The following is a 5,265-nucleotide window of genomic DNA, read 5'->3' as shown; positions in this document are numbered from 1 at the left end:
TGATATGTGCTCGTAGTGAAGTTATTTATGTGGCCCACAGAATAGAATAAACACAATAAAATCTAACTTCATTTCCCCCGTCAACACAAAGCCAGGTAATTTATAAGAAAAGCATTCAGCCTACACAGAATATAATCTAACTTTACATTCCCCCGTGAACACAAAGAGGAAGCTGTGGCTGGTGGCAGTGGTAGGACAGAATGTGGATGTGTCTAAGGACAAGGCTAAGTCTTAAAGTACAGCATTCCTCTGTCCATACCTCTCGTAACTGATTGGAGATCCTTCCACATTCCTACCTCATTGTTACCTCAGGAAACGCCATAGCCCACATTTCACAGTATGTACCTCGAAAGCACTTACCTTCACCTCGTTAAACCCTGTCAATTGTTATACGCAGGCCTTTCAATACACACATTCACCTTCAACTGCTGTCTTATAGAATCAAGGTGCTCAGAGCTCCAGGGCCGAGTCAGACTGTCAGAGCTCCAGGGCCGAGTCAGGCTGTCAGAGCTCCAGGGCCGAGTCAGACGGTCAGAGCTCCAGGGCCGAGTCAGACTGTCAGAGCTCCAGGGCCGAGTCAGGCTGTCAGAGCTCCAGGGCCGAGTCAGGCGGTCAGAGCTCCAGGGCCGAGTCAGACTGTCAGAGCTCCAGGGCCGAGTCAGGCGGTCAGAGCTCCAGGGCCGAGTCAGGCTGTCAGAGCTCCAGGGCCGAGTCAGGCGGTCAGAGCTCCAGGGCCGAGTCAGGCGGTCAGAGCTCCAGGGCCGAGTCAGACTGTCAGAGCTCCAGGGCCGAGTCAGGCGGTCAGAGCTCCAGGGCCGAGTCAGACTGTCAGAGCTCCAGGGCCGAGTCAGGCGGTCAGAGCTCCAGGGCCGAGTCAGGCTGTCAGAGCTCCAGGGCCGAGTCAGGCGGTCAGAGCTCCAGGGCCGAGTCAGGCGGTCAGAGCTCCAGGCCGAGTCAGGCGGTCAGAGCCCAGTGTAGGAAATTGTCCCGTGTGGCTCAGTTGGTAGAGCATGGCGCTTGTAACACCAGGGTTGTGGGTTCGATTCCCACTGGGGACCCGTATGAAAATCAAATTCAATCAATCAAATGTATTTAGAAATCATTTTTACATCAGCCGGTATCTCAAAGTGCTGTACAGAAACCCAGCCTAAAACCCCAAACAGCAAGCAATGCAGATGTAGAAGCACGGTGGCTAGGAAAATCTCCCTAGGAAGAAACCTAGAGAGGAACCAGGCTATGAGGGGTGGCCAGTCCTCTTCTGGCTGGGCCGGATGGAGATTATAACAGTACATGGCCAAGATGTTCAAACGTTCATAGATGACCAGCAGGTCAGATAATAATAATCACAGTGGTTGTAGAGGGTGCAGCAAGTCAGCACCTCAGGAGTAAATGTCAGTTGGCTTTTCATAGCCGATCATTCACAGTTAGAGACAGCAGGTGCGGTAGAGAGAGAGAGTTGAAAACAGCAGGTCTGGGACAGGTAGCACTTCCGGTGAACAGGTCAGGGTTCCATAGCCGCAGGCAGAACAGTTGAAACTGGAGCAGCAGCACGACCAGGTGGACTGTGGAGAGCAAGGAGTCATCAGGCCAGATAGTCATAAGGCATGAACCTAGGGCTCAGGTCCTCTGAGAGAAGAGAAAGAGAGAGAATTAGAGAGAGCATACTTAAATTCACACAGGACACCAGAAATACTCCAGATATAACAGACTGACCCTAGCCCCCCGACACATAAAGTATTGCAGCATAATTACTGGAAGCTGAGACAGGAGGGGTCGGGAGACACTGTGGCCCCGTCCGACTATACCACCAGACAGGGCCAACCAGGCAGGATATAACCCCACCCACTTTGCCAAAGCACAGCCCCCACACTACTAGGGTGTTATCTTCAACTACCAACTTACTATCCTCAGACAAGCCCGGGTATAGCCCATGAAGATCTCCCCCCACGGCACCAACCCGAGGGGGGCACCAACCCGGACTGGAAGATCACGTCTGAGACACAACCCACTCAAGTGACGCACCCCTCCTAGGGATGGGATGGAAGTTCACCAGTAAGCCAGTGACTCATCCCCTGTAATAGGGTTTGAGGCAGAGAATCCCAGTGGAGAGAGGGGAACCGGCCAGGCAGAGACAGCAAGGGCGGTTCGTTGCTCCAGTGGCTTTCCGTTCACCTTCACACTCCTGGGCCAGACTACACTCAATCATAGGACCTACTGAAGAGATAAGTCTTCAATAAAGACTTAAAAGTTGAGACCGAGTCTGTGTCTCTCACATGGATAGGCAGACCATTCCATAAAAATGGAGGTCTATAGGAGAAAGCCCTGCCTCCAGCTGTTTGCTTAGACATTCTTGGAACAATTAGGAGGCCTGCGTCTTGTGACCGTAGCGTATGTGTAGGTATGTACGGCAGGACCAAATCAAAAAGAAGCCCATGTAATGCTTTGTAGGTTAGCAGTAAAACCTTGATTAACAGGAAGCCAGTGTAGAGGGGCTAGCACTGGAGTAATATGATCAAATTTGTGGGTTCTAGTCAAGATTCTAGCAGCCGTGTTTAGCACTAACTGAAGTTTATTTAGTGCTTTATCCGGGTAGCCCGGAAAGTAGAGCATTTCAGTAGTCTAATCTAGAAGTGACAAAAGCATGGATACATTTTTCTGCATCATTTTTGGACAGAAAGTTTCTGATTTTTGCAATTTTACGTAGATGGAAAAAAGCTGTTCTTGAAACAGTCTTGATATGTTCGTCAAAAGAGAGATCACGGTCCAGAGTAACGCCGAGGTCCTTCACAGTTTTATTTGAGACGACTGTACAACCATCAAGATTAATTGTCAGATCCAACAGAAGATCTCTTTGTTTCTTGGGACCTAGAACTAGCATCTCTGTTTTGTCTGAGTTTAAAAGTTTTTAAAAATTCCGCCATCCACTTCCTTATGTCTGAAACACAGGCTTCCAGGGAGGGCAGTTTTGGGGCTTCACCATGTTTCATCTAAATGTACAGCTGTGTATCGTCCGCATAGCAGTGAACGTTAACATTGTGTTTTCCCGAATGACATCACCAAGAGGTAAAATATATAGTGAAAACAATAGAGGTCCTAAAATGGAACCTTGAGGAACACCAACATTTACAGTTGATTTGTCAGAGGACAAACCATCCACAGAGACAAACTGATGTCATTCCGACAGATAAGATCTAAGCCAGGCCAGAACTTGTCCGTGTAGACCAATTTGGGTTTCCAATCTATCCAAAATAATGTGGTGATCGATGGTATCAAAAGCAGCAGTAAGGTCTAGTAAGGTCTAGTAGCACGAGGACAGATGCATAGCCTCGGTCTGACGCCAATTAAAGGTAATTTACCACCTTTACAAGTGCAGTCTCAGTGCTATGATGGGGTCTAAAACCAGACTGAAGCGTTTCGTATACATTGTTTGTCTTCAGGAAGGTAGTGAGTTGCTGCGCAACAGCTATTTCGAAAAGTTTTGAGAAGAATGGGAGATTTGATATAGGCCGATAGTTTTTTATATTTTCTGGGTCAAGGTTTGGCTTTTTCAAGAGAGGCTTTATTACTGCCACTTTTAGTGAGTTTGGTACACATCCGGTGGATAGAGAGCCGTTTATTATGTTCAACATAGGAGGGCCGAGCACAGGAAGCAGCTCTTTCAGTAGCTTAGTTAGAATAGGGTCCAGTATGCAGCTTGAAGGTTTAGAGGCCAAGACTATTTTCATACATGTGTCAAGAGGTATATTATTAAAAAACGTGAGTGTCTCCCTTGATCCTAGGTCCTGGCAGTGTTGTGCAGACTCAGGACAACTGAGCTTTGGAGAAATACGCAGATTTAAAGAAGAGTCCGTAATTTGCTTTCTAATGATCACAATCTTTTCGTCAAAGAAGTTTATGAATTTATCACTGCTGAAGTGAAAGCCATCCTCTCTTGGGGAATGCTGCTTTTTTAGTTAGCTTTGCGACAGTATCAAAAAGAAATGTAGGATTGTTCTTATTTTCCTCAATTAAGTTGTAAAAATAGGATGATCGAGCAGCAGTGAGGGCTCTTCGATACTGCACGGTACTGTCTTTCCAAGCTAGTCGGAAGACTTCCAGTTTGGTGTAACTCCATTTCCGTTCCAATGTTCTGGAAGCTTGCTTCAGAGCTCGGGTATTTTCTGTATACCAGGGAGCTAGTTTCTTATGACAAATGTTTTTGTTTTTAGGGGGGCGACTGCATCTAGAGTATTACGCAAGGTTAAAATAAGGTCCTCAGTTAGGTGGTTAACCGATTGTTGTACTCTGACATCCTTGGGTAGGTGGAAGGAGTCTGGAAGGGCATCAAGGAATCTTTGTGTTGTCTGAGAATTTATAGCACGACTTTTGATGCTCCTTGGTTGGAGTCTGAGCAGATTATTTGTTGCGATTGCAAACGTAATAAAATGGTGGTCCGATAGACAAGGATTAAGAGGAAAAACATTAAGATCCACAACATTTATTCCACGGGACAAAACTAGGTCCAGAGTATGACTGTGGCAGTGAGTAGGTCCAGAGACATGTTGGACAAAACCCACTGAGTCGATGATGGCTCCAAAAGCCTTTTGGAGTGGGTCTGTGGACTTTTCCATGTGAATATTAAAGTCACCAAAAATTACAGTATTATCTGCTATGACTACAAGGTCCGATAGGAATTCAGGGAACTCAGTGAGGAACGCTGTATACGGCCCAGGAGGCCTGTAAACAGTAGCTATAAAAAATGAATGAGTAGGCTGCGTAGATTTCATGACTAGAAGCTCAAAAGACGAAATTGAAATTTGCTATCGTCTTTGCGGGATGCACGGGGGATATGGTCACTAGTGTAACCAGGAGGAGAGGCCTCATTTAACACAATCAATTCATCAGGCTTAAGCCATGTTTCAGTCAGACCAATCACATCAAGATCAGTGATTATTTCATTGACTATAACTGCCTTGGAAGTGAGGGATCTAACATTAAGTAGCCCTATGTTGAGATGTGAGGTATCACGATCTCTTTCAATAATGGCAGGAATGGAGGAGGTCTTTATCCTAGTGAGATTGCTAAGGCGAACACCGCCATGTTGCTAAGGCGAACACCACCATGTTTAGTTTTGCCCAACCTAGGTCGAGGCACAGACACAGTCTCAATGGGGATAGCTGAGCTGACTACACTGACTGTGCTAGTGGCAGACTCCACTAAGCTGGCAGGCTGGATAACAGCCTGCTGCCTGGCCTGCAGCCTATCTCATTGTGGCACTAGAGGAGG

At 46.9% G+C, this 5,265-nt stretch overlaps 1 non-coding gene across 1 annotated transcript; it reads left to right on the top strand.

Annotated features, from left to right (window-relative positions):
- The first annotated feature begins 984 nt into the window (after nt 1-984).
- Nucleotides 985-1,058, top strand: trnat-ugu. The gene has a single exon. It is a non-coding gene; the product is annotated as a tRNA-Thr (tRNA).
- Nucleotides 1,059-5,265: the final 4,207 nt, after the last annotated feature.

The sequence above is a fragment of the Salvelinus namaycush genome, chromosome 5, assembly GCF_016432855.1.
Source record: "Salvelinus namaycush isolate Seneca chromosome 5, SaNama_1.0, whole genome shotgun sequence".
NCBI classification, from domain to species: domain Eukaryota; kingdom Metazoa; phylum Chordata; class Actinopteri; order Salmoniformes; family Salmonidae; genus Salvelinus; species Salvelinus namaycush.
This window is presented reverse-complemented; position numbering and strand designations above follow the sequence as displayed.